Source organism: Rana temporaria, chromosome 4, assembly GCF_905171775.1.
Source record: "Rana temporaria chromosome 4, aRanTem1.1, whole genome shotgun sequence".
Classification (NCBI taxonomy): domain Eukaryota; kingdom Metazoa; phylum Chordata; class Amphibia; order Anura; family Ranidae; genus Rana; species Rana temporaria.
In genome coordinates, this window is record NC_053492.1 from 71,787,182 (window position 1) to 71,801,273 (window position 14,092).

General features: G+C 42.9%; 1 protein-coding gene across 3 annotated transcripts in view; it reads left to right on the forward strand.

Annotated features, from left to right (window-relative positions):
- The first annotated feature begins 3,076 nt into the window (after nt 1-3,076).
- Nucleotides 3,077-14,092, forward strand: part of PUM2 (pumilio RNA binding family member 2) — an 88,343-nt gene continuing 77,327 nt past the window's right edge. For all 3 annotated transcript variants that reach the window (XM_040348540.1, XM_040348542.1, XM_040348541.1), the window contains exon 1: nt 3,077-3,249. The gene's annotated coding sequence lies outside the window, so the exon portion shown is untranslated. The remainder of the gene's footprint in view (nt 3,250-14,092) is intronic.

The window sequence follows — 14,092 nt, forward strand, 5'->3', positions numbered from 1 at the left end:
AGGCTCTCCAGCAGGCCAAGGGATTTAAGATAACCCCTGCCCATTGGCTGAAATACCCTATATACCCATAACCTGACCTTGTGTTGCCCTTCTGGTATCTAGTACCACCAAGTACCCGGCCACCAAGTAGTAGAAGAGAAAAGTGCAACAAGGCCAAACTTAGGGAGAAATCAATAGATCACTACCAATCAACCAGCATAACTACTCCTGGCAAGTAAACTTGTGAGGAGCTCCCTGCCTAAACTCCAGGGTGCTACATCATTATTGTTTTTTTTGTTTTCATCTTTAATTTTATTTTGTGCTTCATTTCTGGCCAGTGGTCCGTTTTGGCTTCTGCCCTTCCCATAGCTGTTTCATTCATAGAAGCTGTAGCATGGCCTCTGTAAATGGATGAGGTGTGAGAAAAGGATGAGTGTAGCCCGACACTCTTGATGAATGGCTGCAGCTCCCTCAGTTCTATCAAACTCTACTACACTAGACAATTATGGTGGCAGGAGTTGAGGGGTGGGGGAGATTTCTACTCAGGGCTGGTTCACACCACAAAAACACACTCTAGATCCGTTCTGGACGCATTTCTGCATCATCTGTAATGCATAAAATAATAATAAAATATAAAAATAATAATAATAATGACAGGTGATCGCTGGTGAGAGCAATGCATAAAATAATAATAAAATATAAAAGTAATAATAATAATCACAAGTCATCGCTGGTGAGAGTAATGCATAAAATAATAATAAAAAATTAAAATAATAATAATAATGACAGGTCATTTCTGGTGAGAGCATTGCATAAAATTATAATAAAACATAAAAGTAATAATAATAATAATAATAATGACAGGTCATCGCTGGGGAGAGTAATGCATAAAGTAATAATAAAAAATTAAAATAATAATGAGGTCATTGCTGGTGAGAGCAATGCATAAAATAATAATAAAATATAAAAATAATAATAATATTAATAATGACAGGTCAGCGCTGGTGAGAGTAATGCATAAAATAATAATAAGATATAAAAGTAATAATAATAATAATAATAATAATAATAATCACAAGTCATCGCTGGTGAGAGAAATGCATAAAATAATAATAAAAAATTAAAATAATAATAATAATGACAGGTCATTTCTGGTGAGAGCAATGCATAAAATAATAATAAAACATAAAAGTAATAATAATAATAATAATGACAGGTCATCGCTGGGGAGAGTAATGCATAAAGTAATAATAAAAAATTTAAATAATAATAATGATGACAGGTCATTGCTGGTGAGACCAATGCATAAAATAATAATACAACATAAAAGTAATAATAATAATAATAATGACAGGTCATCGCTGAGGAGAGTAATGTATAATATAATAATAAAATATAAAAATAATAATAATGACAGGACATTGCTGGGGAGAGCAATGCATAAAATAATAATAAAATATAAAAATAATAATAAAAGGTCACTGCTGGTGAGAGCAATGCATAAAATAATAATAAAATATAACAGTAATAATAATAATAATAATAATAAGGACATGTAATTGCTGGTGAGAGCAATGCATAAAATAATAATAAAATATAACAGTAATAATAATAATAATAATAATAATAATAATAATAAGGACAGGTAATTGCTGGTGAGAGCAATGCATAAAATAATAATAAAATATAAAAATAATAGTAATAATAATAATGACAGGTCATTGCTGGTGAGAGCAATGCATAAAATAATAATAAAATATAAAAATAATAGTAATAATAATAATGACAGGTCATTGCTGGTGAGAGCAATGCATAAAATAATAATAATACAAATAATAATAATGACAGGTCATTGCTGGTGAGAGTAATGCAAAAAATAATAATAAAATTTAACAGTTATAATAATAATAATAATAACAGGTCATTGCTGGTGAGAGCAATGCATAAAATATAAATGATAATAATAATAATAATAATAATAATAATAAGAAGAACAATAATAATGACAGGACATTGCCGGGGAGAGCAAAGCATAAAATAATAATAAAATATAAAAATAATAATAATAATAATAAAAGGTCACTGCTGGTGAGAGCAATGCATAAAATAATAATAAAATATAAAAATAATAGTAATAATAATGACAGGTCATTGCTGGTGAGAGTAATGCATAAAATAATAATAAAATATAACAGTAGTAATAATAATAATAATAATAATAATAATAATAATAATAATAATAATGACAGGTCATTGCTGGTGAGAGCAATGCATAAAATAATAATAATAATAATAATAATATTTAATAATAATAACAGGTCATTGCTGGGGAGAGTAATGTATAAAATAATAATAAAATATAAAAATAATAATAATAATAATGACAGGTCATTGCTGCGGAGAGTAATGTATAAAATAATAATAAAATATAAAAATAATAATAATAATAATAATAATAACAGGTCATTGCTGGGGAGAGTAATGTATAAAATAATAATAAAATATAAAAATAATAATAATAATAATAATGACCGGTCATTGCTGGGGAGAGTAATGCAAAATATAATAATAAAATATAACAGTAATAATAATAATAATAATAATAATAATAATAATAATGAAAGGTCGTCGCTGGCGAGAGCAATGCATAAAATAATAATAAAATATAAAAATAATAATAATAATGACAGGTCTTTGCTGGGGAGATTATTGCAGAGATACACTGACTATAATAATAATAATAATAATCATGATGTGTGTTCTGGTGAGAGTGGATCCCGTGGATCAGACATGAAGATATAGAATAGTAGTGTTAGGTAGGTATGTGTGAGCTCCGGGGTTGTGATATATGACACGCACAGTATATTGTACAATAATAATAATAACAATAATAATAATAATAATAATAATAATAATAGAATCACGTGTGCGATGATCGCTGGCGAGAAGGGGAAAGAATGGTGGGCGGGTCGGTCAGGGTAACAGTGGGCGGGGCAGAGGAAATGCCAGACCGGATGTGGGGCTGTGTTGGTTCACGGCGTCGTAGTAAGGGGAAAGAGGAGGGGTCAGGTGAGGGCCAGCCCCGCCCTCTTTTTTGCTCTCCCATGCTGCACTGCGCTCCAGGAGGAGGGGGAGAAGGAAGAGCGGCGGTAGTAGTGGTGGATGTCGGGCCGCCTGTGCTCGCTATGTTGCAGTAAGTTGGGGCCTACTGCCTCCAGTCCCCGTCTATGAGGCCCGAGCCCGCGTCTGGAGCGGTCACCGATCCCGGCGGTGAGTAAGGACGAGCATGAGATTTAGGCCCGAGGTTGGGGGAGGGGAAGTGAGTACAGGCCGCACTGGACCGGAAAAGGGGGCACACAGGATCCGGCGTGTATGTAGAGGGATGATGTTTACATTGGTGTGTCTCTGCGTACTACAAAGAACAGTGTGCGTGTGTATGGTCTGAGGGGGGATCAGTGCTTATCTAGTGTGGTGGGGGAGGATCAGTGTTATGTTTTTATGTAGAGTGTGTGTAAATCAGTGTTGTTATATAGGGGGGGGGGTCATCAGTGTTATGATGTTATATAGTGGGGGGCAATCAGGGTGTGTGTGTGTATATATATATATATATATATATATATATATATATTTATATATATGTGTGTGTGTGTGTGTGTGTGTGTGTGTGTGTGTGAAGAGGGGGGGCAACCGGCGTTGGCGTGTAGGGATAAGGGAGGGGGACTGGCGTGTAGGGAAGAGGGGGGGGGGCATCGTTGGTATGTGTAGAAGAAGGGGGGACTGACGTGTAGGGAAGAGGGGGGACGACCGTCGTTGGCGTGTAGAAGAGGGGGACGACCGGCGTGTAGGGAAGAGGGGGGACGACCGTCGTTGGCGTGTAGAAGAGGGGGACGACCGGCGTGTAGGGAAGAGGGGGGATGACCGTCGTTGGCGTGTAGAAGAGGGGGACGACCGGCGTGTAGGGAAGAGGGGGGATGACCGTCGTTGGTGTGTGTAGAAGGGGGGGGACTGACGTGTAGGGAAAAGGGGGACGACCGTCGTTGGCGTCTGTTGAAGGGGGGGAGACTGATGTGTAGGGAAAAGGGGGGGGACGGTCGTTGGCGTGTAGAAGAGGGGGGGACTGACGTGTAGGGAAGAGGGGGGGGCCGTCGTTGGCGTGTAGAAGAGGGGGACGACCGGCGTGTAGGGAAGAGGGGGGGGGACCGTCGTTGGCGTGTAGAAGAGGGGGACGACCGGCGTGTAGGGAAGAGGGGGGGGGGACCGACGTTGGCGTGTGTAGAAGAGGGGGACGACCGGCGTGTAGGGAAGAGGGGGGGGGGACCGACGTTGGCGTGTGTAGAAGAGGGGGGGGACTGGCGTGTAGGGAAGAGGGGGGATGACCGACGTTGGCGTGTGTAGAAGAGGGGGGGACTGGCGTGTAGGGAAGAGGGGGACGACCGACTTTGGTGTGTGTAGAAGAGGGGGGACTGGCGTGTGTAGAAGAGGGGGGGACCGATGTTGGCGTGTGTAGAAGAAGGGGGGACCGGCGTGTGAGGACGAGAAGGGGGACCGGCATGTGGAGAAGGGGGGGGGGGCTGGTGTGTAGGGACGAGGACCGGCGTGTGGAGAAGGGGGGGGGGGGGGACTGGCGTGTAGGCACGAGGACCGGCGTGTGGAGAAGGGGGGGGGGGGACTGGCGTGTAGGCACGAGGACCGGCGTGTGGAGAAGGGGGGGGGACTGGCGTGTAGGCACGAGGACCGGCGTGTGGAGAAGGGGGGGGGGACCGGCATGTAGGGATGAGGGGGGGATTGGTGTTGGCGTGCTGTGGCACATATAAATAACCAACTATATGGGTGGGGAGAAAAATCTCTAATTCACTCTGAGAAAAACAGTACAATATATCTCTTCTGTCCATTAGAGGAGAGGTATACGGTATGTACTATGAGGAGAGAGGTGTACTGTATGTACTATGAGAGGAGAGGTGTACGGTATGTACTATGAGAGGAGAGGTGTACTGTATGTACTATTAGAGGGTGAATCTGGTAAATATCATCAGACTCGGAGATCACATTTTTTTATTTAAAGAAGAAAAATGAAAGAGTGTTTTGCCTATTTTCAGACAGAACTGTAAAATATTCTATGCTGGCCATACAAAAACACCGTCTTTCTTTTAAAAAAAAAAAAAAAATGTAATTTTTAAGAACGTTTGATTTCTCTAATCGTTATTGGGGTCAATCGATGTTTGTTTTCGCTCAGTGATGGGAAATTTTAAGGGAGCAGAAAAGAAAACTTCTTGGTAAAAGTCATTGATCCTTTCCAGATACGCAGCGGCTGAAAAAAGCGCAGATGTGAACGTGTCCCATCTGCAAAAAGCACCAAAAATGCATAGGTGTGAGCAAGGCCTAAGACATTTAGTAGCAGCGTGCGTTTTTTTAAAAATTTTGTATTACCTGTCGCCATGGCAGATGATCGCTACTATAAGGAGTTCATTTATACCGTGAAAGTAATATATAATATTTATTACTTATCTATATAATAATGCACTCAGACGTGGGATATATGGGGCATTATAACTAGGAGTCGGATATGAAGGTTGGAAGGGAGATATCCATTTTTTTTAGACCCCTTTTCATACTGAGGCGGTTTTCAGGCGTTTTAGCGCTAGAGATAGCTTCTGAAAAGCGCTTCCCATTCATTACATTGTGTCCTCACACTGGGGCAGTGTACTTGCGGGACATTCCAAAAAGTCCTGCAAGCAGCATCTTGGGTGCGCTGTAAATTAAAAAAACTTGATTTAAATAGGGGCAGCCATTGCTTACCCTCCTTCTAAAAATTCTTTGGCTTCAGTGGTTGAGTCACAGACCAAGAATAATCGCACAGCAAATGAAAGCCAGAATTCCTTCTATATTTGTGTGAAGCCAGAGCATCAGCATGACAGCCAGGCAACCTTTTATTCAGAAGAGTTCATTATTCAGCGTACATTTAATTTTTTCTTTAAATCGGAGTTCCGGGGAAAATGAAAAGCCAGCAGGTACACATACTGCAGCTGCTGGCTTTGAATATGACACTTACATGTCCCTTGATGTCGGCACCATTACCATCAGCTGTCGGGTGTTGCCGCCGCCATTGCAGGTAAGGGAACCCGGCAGTGTAGCCTTTCGGCTTCACGCCAGGACCCCTACTGTGAATGTGCAAGGCCCCTCTCCTATTAGCCATGGGGAGGAAGGAGCTCCGCGGTGACGTCACTGCTGCGGCCAGACTCCAGGAAGTGGGAAAGGATACCTGTCAGACAAGTATCCTCCCCCCGAAAGGTAACGGTTGTGGCATCGGAGGGGGGGAGGAATCTGATGAGCGGAAGTTCCACATGTCGCCGCCATTGCGAGTAAGGGAACCCGACAGTGAAGCCTTACAGCTTCATGCCAGGAACCCTACTGGGCCAGCAAAAGAAGGGGGAGGGAGCCTGGGCGGTGACGTCGATACCTGCGGCCAAGGCTCCCGGAAGTGGGAACATGATACGTGTGAAAGGCGGGTATCCTGCCCCCCGCTCTCCCCGCAAGGTGCCAAATGTGGCACCGAAGGGGGGGGGGGGATGCAGCGAGCGGAAGTTTCACTTTTGGGTGGAACTCCGCTTTAAGTGCACTCCTACTTTCAAATATTTTGGTGCTCTGAGATTCTTAGTTTCCACACTTTACTCTATTAAATATTAAAAAGAGCGGAAACACTTTAGAACACCCTTTATATTTAAATTGCTTCTAAAAATACTAGTTGCTTGGCTGTCTTAAACGATCTCTCTAGTATTACTTTGGGCATTGTCTGAAATCGTTTTGGTGAAGTGACACAAAGTGGAACTTCACTTAAGTTTCACTCGCTCTTCTCTTTTTATGGCAAATGGCCAATGTGATTGTGGACTAGAAGTCGGCAGCTGCTGGCTTTAAATTTTTTGAACAATGACTGTAGTTCCTCTTTATTAAATCCCTTGTATCAGTATCCAAGCAGGCTATTGCCATTGTTTAGGAGCATTCACCAATGGCAGCCTCTATGGTTCCCATAATCTACAGGTGGATATGTCCCTGTGGCTGCATTCACATCTCGCTGTACCATGAATGTGCATAATTTCAAATAATTTTTTTTTTTTTGTGCTACATGCATAATTTTAGCTGCCCTATATGCATTTTGTTGCGTGTGAAAACTTGTGTCTGGGTCTTGTTTAGGAGTCCATTCTTAAAGCCAAGGAGTCAACCCCTATCTTTGCTGGTCTTCAGATCCCCAGCGCTACCATCCAGACTGTGGGAAGTGCCATTGAAGCAGAACTGAAGTTCTGCTGTAACAAACAGCGAGCAGGCAGGCTTTTATTGCACATGTTTTGTAATAAATTGCCCCTACCTGCCTGTTCGCTGTCTTCTCTGGTGCTTTAAACAGAGTTTAAGTCTGCGCCAGTCTGAGTGTCGTGATGACTGGCTCCTGTTTATGTGCAGGAGTGACATCCTCATGCATCGGCCAATGAAGATGGCTGAAAACTGGTGCCAGTGAAGGAACATTGGAAAGGCAAGTTTAACTCCTTTAGTTCCTGAATGGCACTGCAAACTGTATGCTATTTGTTTTGCACACATGGGAAACGCCTTTTCTTTTTTGTGCGCATATGTGTGGTGCTTATATGTTAATGAAGCCAAACAAAGGGGGGCCAGGAAGGTTTTTAAAGGTTTTATTAGGTAAATTAGGCTGCCTGACGGCAAAGTTAATGCAGCAGTTTTTTTTCCCAGTATTTTTGTGTTTCCTGTGAATGGCTGAGCACTGCTCAGCTTGACTCTATTTTGTTCTGTGAGGGCGTATATATCAGTGACCGCAATATTCCCGCTTCTTACCTGCCAGCTTTGCCCATCTGTGTGTCGGCGCTCTCCTAACTGTAGGGGTGTATATTACAGTGGCAGTGATTCCTCCTGCCTCTTGCTGTCTGGCTCTGCGCATCCATACCCAGCCTAAGTATGCCATGTATAACTGTATAGGCAGAGAAGAAAAGCCTGTCGGTGAAATTATGGATATGTGTTGAATGGGTACAGAAAATGCTGTCAAACGTTGCATGCATGTTTGTGACAGAAAAATGAATGTTACTTACTGCAGCAGGATTTACAGCAAACAGTCGGCTCACTTCTAATAGCAATCCAAGCAGCTAATTAGCTGCTGGATCGCTTTTACAAGCAGCGGGAGTGGATGTTCACCCCCACCGCCTTTCACAAGCAAATCATAGAGGCAGCCAAACAATGTAACTCAGGGCTCGACAAATCCCGGGCGCCAGGTCGCCATGACGACTAGAAATGGTGTCCTGGCGACTTGGCTTTTTTTTGTGAGCTGGCGCCATCTGGTGGTGGCCGTTGGTATTACAAGTTAAGCATTACAAGTTAAAGCGGTAGTTCACCCTCACTGACTTGATTTTACCATCGAGACAGGCATTGTAGCGCGAGCTACAGTATGCCTGTCCCGATTTTTTTTAACCCCGGACTCACCTTGTAATCGGACATCGTAGATTTCGGCTCCCGCGGGGAATGGGCGTGCCTATGGAGAGGGAGGATGATTGACGGCCGGCCCTGGCACGTCACTCTCCCCGAAGACAGCCGGAGTAGGTCTCGGCTCTTCACGGCGCCTGCGCACAGGCTATGCGCAGGCGCCGTGAAGAGCCAAGCCTATTTCGTCTATTTCCGGAGAAGCGTGACGCGCCAGAGCCGGCCGTCAATCATCCTCCGTCTCCATAGGCACGCCCATTCCCCGGTATCTTCGATGTACGATTACAAGGTGAGTACGGGGGTAAAAAATTCGGGACAGGCATACTGTAGCTCGCGCTACAATGCCTGATTTTATGGTAAAAGAAATTTTTTTTTATTTTTTTTCGTTGATAGGGTGAACCCCCGCTTTAAACAGCAATTCTAATGTCATTTTTCACTGCCATCTTCTTCCCTCTAATTAGAACCCCCAAACATTATATATATTTTTTTATCCTAACACCCTAGAGAATAAAATGGCGATCGTTGCAATACTTTCTGTCACGCCGTTTTTGCGCAGCAGTCTTACAAGCGCACTTTTTTGGGAAAAAATTACACTTTTTTTAATTAAAAAATAAGACAACAGTAAAGTTATCCCCATTTTTTTAAAGGGGAGTTCCACCCACAATTTCACTTTTTAAATATAAATACCCCTGTAATACACAAGCTTAATGTATTCTAGTAAAGTTAGTCTGTAAACTAAGGTCCGTTTTGTTAGGTTGTTACAGCATTTACATAGTTTATAATCTAGAAATAGACCGTGGCCATCTTAAGTGTGGGCATCATGAAGCCAGACTGTATGACTTCCTGGATTTCAGCTTTGCACATGCTCAGTGCACAAGCAATGTAATTGGTTTCAGTCAGGTTTGCAAGGACTACTGGGTAACATGATGCCTATCCCAGAAACCCTTGCAAATAGCCTAGGCAAATAAGGAGGAGGAAGTAATGAAGGACTACAAAATAAAGGTATTTACAAGCAACAAATTAAATAAAAATTGTCCATTCTGAACACTATGAGATTAGAGCATGCAGCACAGACAAACATAAAAAAATGGGTGGAACTCCACTTTAATATTATGAAAGATAATGTTACGCCAAGTAAATTCATACCCAACATGGCACGCTTCAAAATTGCGTCCGCTCGTGGAATGCCGACAAACTTGTACCCTTTAAAATCTTCATAGGCAACGTTTATCTACAGGTTGCATGTTTTGAGTTAGAGGAGGTCTAGGGCTATCATTATTGCTCTCGCTCTACCAATCGCGGCGATACCTCACGTGTGGTTTGAACACCGTTTACATATGCGCTTCTGCGCGCAAGCTCGTCGGGACGGGGTGCGTTTTCTGGCTCCTAACTTTTTTAGCTGGCTCCTAGATTCCAAGCAAATTTGTCAAACCCTGATGTAACTGCTCTGTCCACCTCTGATATAGGAAACAATGAGTATACGTTACTTCTGGTTTCCCCCGGTGCCATTTTTTAAAATGTAATGCATTTGATCACGCTGATCTTGGTGTTTTCAATGCTTTTAAGGGCAGAGAAGAGATTTAGGGTCTTATTGACCCCAGATATCTCCATAAAGTACCTGTCAGTGACTACCTATTGCTGTCATAAAGAATGTTGACATTTCTTGTGACGTCGCTTAGTGGCGGTTCACACAGGGGCCACTTGTCAGGCGACTTGGCTGCCTGACAAGTCGCGCTCCGTTCTGTACTATGAAACTGTTCGACTGGGAGTGACTCAAGTCGCTCCGACTTAGAAAAAGGTACCTGGACGACTTCAGGGCGACTTGCACGGACTTCAACACAGAAGTCATTTTGCATGTCGCCTCTGAAGTCACGGGCAGATCGCCTTGCAGAGTCGTGCTGCCCCAGAGTGAACCGGCACTAAAGGTGCTAAAAAAAAAAAAAGTTAGTGTATATAATTTTCTTTTTTTAAGGCACCCTCATCCCTTCGTGCTCGTCTACAAAGGCGAGGACATGTGTAGATTCCGCATGCACGCAAACGGCGATCGTACCCCACATGTGAGGTATCGCCATGAACCTCAGATCATGCCCAGTAATTCTAGCACCAGATCTCCTGTCTCCTTTGTAAATCTAAAGCAGTAACCTTTTTAAAGCGTCAGCTATTGGTAAAAAAAAATTCCGACATTTGTTGCTGGTGCATGGGTGTGCTCAATTTTAAAGCGTGACATGTTTGGTATCTATTTACTCAGCATTACATTATCTTTCATATTTTACTGGAAAAAAAATGCATCATGTATTTATTTATTTTTTTTGCATTAAAATTCAAGTTTTTTTTTTGTTTTTTTACTCAAATACTGTGTGACAACACCCACCAATTTATTCTCTAGGGCCTCTGCTTTAAAACACAATATATAGTGTTTGGGGGTTCTACTTAATTTTCTAGTAAAAAAATTTAAAACATTTAAAGTTTAAGTTGCCATAGAACACCTCTGTCTAATAAATACATTTAGTCCCTTGGACAAGTAGTTTCACACCCCTGAAACTCATCGTGTCATGGTCAGCCTTGTTTTTCAGGAAAGTCTTTTATCATGCTAAATACCTGGGTGAGAAGCCTTTTGATGGAAGCTGGTACTGTGTGACACCCAGACTAGGGCATGAAGAACCTGTTCATCACCGCTGGGAGCGAAGCTAGCTGCCCTGAAACAAATCTTTATCCTAACAGTTGGATTAGATGGCAGATTCTATCAAAGGCTTCTTGGACTAATATTTATCTTTTATTATAGAGCAACTTTGTCGCTTTTGGCCAAACAAGTGCATGGTCAGATCTGTGACAATGCGACACCCCTGCCAAAGCCTTTGGAGGACTAAAGAAAACTCGCCCTGCAATTGCATGCATGATTAGACTTTCTATATTACCAGAATGATGTGGGAGCGGAGAACCATGAACATTTCTCTGCTGGTTATCTGTGTACATGGAGGCACTCTACACCAGGACTTGGAAGTGCCAGTGTGCCCTTTATTCTAGTATGCTGTGTGTGATTTGGTGACGGGAGGGTACGTCCTCTGTTTTTGTCTATTTACCATGTTTTTAGGGTAGAGGCTGTGGTTTGCTTATTATTTTTTGGTTGAGTACCTGTATCTGCTTTGATTTGCTTTTCAGGTTTTTAGCCCTGGTTCACATTGCAGCGATTTGGCATGGCGACTTGGTGGCTATTGCGTTTGTGGCGCCACACAGATTTCCAAAAATAGTTTATGCACTACTTTTGGGTGCGATTTCAATAGACGTCTGTGCAGAAACCCGTCCAAATGTCTGAGATCGCCCCCCGAAGTCGGGACTGACATGCAGGAATGAAACGCGCACGATTTCATTCTCTCCGTCAGTGCGAATCTGGACTCAGGTCGCTTGTTTGAAAAGGCCTCATACGATTCTTAATTTGTCTAATGCAAAGTTAACATATTTATAAAAAAAAAATTCTCTCAATATTAGAAAGTTGTGCAACAAATGCATAGCTGAGTTTTCATAAAGCAAAGCTCCACCTGAAAGGGGAAACTCCGCTTGTCTGCCCACTATCCCCCACCTTCTTTCCAGAGAATGTACCTGGCTTTAACGAATACCCACTCCCACCTCAGTTTGCTCCTTCCCCCGCACCCTTCTGGGACACTTCACAAGTCCCAGAAGACTGCGCCTATCTATTCACAAAGTGCAGCATACTTGGAAACAATTGAAGAATTCACCCAGGTGAGGGCACCACTGGATGCCAGGACAGGTAAGTGCCCTAATAAGTCAGCAGCTACAGTATGTATGGGGGGGGGGGGGTCTGGAGCTTCTCCTTAAAGAGGTTTTTGACCCTAGAGAAAAACCTGTAGCTGCTGACTTTTAATAAAAGAACGTTCGTCAGTCCAGGGATCCAGCACCATACTCACCCGGTGTCAGTTCTCCGTCGGTCTTTGGGTCCCTGGTACCGGCATGTTTATTGTGGGAAGCCAGTGGTTACTCCTTGTGACTTCACAGGCAGTTTTCCATTGTGCATGTGTGAGCCACTGTGGGCTTTGTGAATGGTCCCACGGCCTCCTGTAACGTGTCCCAGAAGGCTGCAGGTGGGGGGAGGGGGCTAGGTGATGGAAGTGGGAGCAGTTACCTATCAAAACTGGATACCCGCACCCCAAACACAATCTTAATATGTCAGGTGGGGTGGGGGAGGAAGAACTAAAGTGCAATATCCCCTTTAGGCTGAAGTTCTGCTTTAAAGAGGAAGTAAACACCCCCCCCCCCCTGAAAAAAAAAACCTGCAAGAGAAAGGCATAATGAGCTAGTATGCCCCGGGTGTGACCGATATGATCCCATTCATAAAACCAGGATGCTCAGTGCCCCCGCGCCGTTGTCTACGGTGCATTGTTTTCTGCAAATATCTCCTTGACCGTGTAGGTTAAGCCTTAATCTAGGCTTACCTGTAGGTTCAAGTTGTCAGAGAGGGTTTACAACCATGTTAAGTAACATTGGAGCTGACTACTAAAACGTGTATCTAAACCCAATAAGAAATAATGTTCAGTGTAGTGCAGTGGCAGCATTGAAGTGTTACTAAACCCACAACAGTAAAATCAGTCTGTTTATGCAACAAAATCATGCTTGTTATACTCACTATGGAACGTAATGGGTTAATCCTCTGCATTGTGTAAAAAGGCTGTTTGTTCCTGTCTTCTCTGATCCTCCCCTTCTTCCACTGTCTGCACTCCATCTCCTGATAGAACAGTGCATTGAAGGCACTCTGCACATGCTCAGTTTGGTGTGTATTGCTAGAGAATCATTTTATATTTATTTTTCATGGGTTGGTGCGTGTTATCGGCACTGTCCAGAGTCAGGAGTCCTGCAGCCTTATAGGACAATTGGAGTAGAATGAAAACTCCTCCTACAAGCTTTAACCAGACACTGATAGAAGTCATAAGACTGCTATACTGATGATGAGAAAAGGCATTTAGTTTATATTTTTCTAAAATAATTGCATTTCCATGCTCTGTGTACTGTGTGAGACCAGATATAGTGAATGCAGAGTCCTGGGTTTAAAATCACTTTAATTTTTACCTAGTGATCTGCCAGTCAAAGTGTGGAGGGGGTACTCTGTCTGTCAGGATCAATGGGTATAGTTTTTTCACTTGGGGGGGCCATATCAAAAACCTTATTAGAGGAAGTATAGACATGAATCTTAATCAACTGAAGTCGGCTGAGCTAGAGGAAGGGGGAATATACTTGCCTTTCTGGCGGCCCATGTCTTGGAACTCGGCTGGGCCAATACCTGTTCTACCCTCATCGCCTAGAGGGAGGGGCCTCCTAGGGGCAGAGGAGGCAGTCCCTAGGTGGAAGTAGGACAGGAAGTCCCACTCCTAACAAAGCCCCCCCCAAATGTGGGAGAAGTGCTTAAAGCGGAAGTTCCACTTTTAGGTGCTTTAAAGGTAAGCAAACAATCTTTTATGCAGTATAGGTAGGGGGAGGGGCGGTACAAGTCCCGTCTTCCACTTGAAATGTATTGGTCTTCTCCAGTATTTTATTTTAGCTAGTTGAGTAGCTAATATCTGGATTTATTGGTGGCAGGCCTGAGTCTAGTGTCTCTTCCCATTCAGAGTAATTAGCTGTTTCTAGAATT